Genomic DNA, 619 nt, shown 5'->3' on the forward strand with positions numbered 1-619 from the left:
TTTCCAGGTGCCTCTGTGGTTGCCAAGAAGAGCAACCCCGAGCGTTTAACCGTTTGCGCCACCCAGGGACGCGTGGCTGGGGAGAAAAAATGTCCTAAACGCAAACACAAGGCAGCGCAGAAGGGTCAGGGGAAAGCTGAGCTCAGGGTCTGTGGGGAGGGCACCGGCCGCGCAGTACGGAAGGCTTCCTGGAGGCGGGGAATTTGGAAAGGCAGAGGCTCGGTGTAGCTAACTGCCTGGGGCTGGCTAATAAGAGGTGGAAGGACATTCAGATCAGGGGCATGGTGAGGACAAAGCGTCTGTCGGGAGGGGTGGGTGTGAGGCAAGGCGTAAGGTGGAGAAGAGGCGCTGGCCGGGCCCGCAGGGAGGGGGCGTCCCGGGTCGCGGGCCGAGCGCGGTGGGTGAAGTTTGGCCCGAGGCGCTCCGCTGGGGGTCCGGGAAGTGAAGGAGGCCGGCCGAGCGGCTGCACGTGCGCGGACCGTGCCTCCAGGACAGGCGTTGCAGCAAAGGAACTTCTCTTCCGCCGCCCCGGCGCACCGCGCGGCAGCTCGGGCGGGGTTTGTCCCCGGCCGCTCCTCCCCGGGGGCGGGTCCGCGGGGCGGGGCTCGTCTCCGGCCCC

Source organism: Trichechus manatus, unplaced genomic scaffold (genome assembly GCF_000243295.1).
Source record: "Trichechus manatus latirostris isolate Lorelei unplaced genomic scaffold, TriManLat1.0 scaffold00030, whole genome shotgun sequence".
In the NCBI taxonomy this organism is placed as follows: Eukaryota; Metazoa; Chordata; class Mammalia; order Sirenia; family Trichechidae; genus Trichechus; species Trichechus manatus.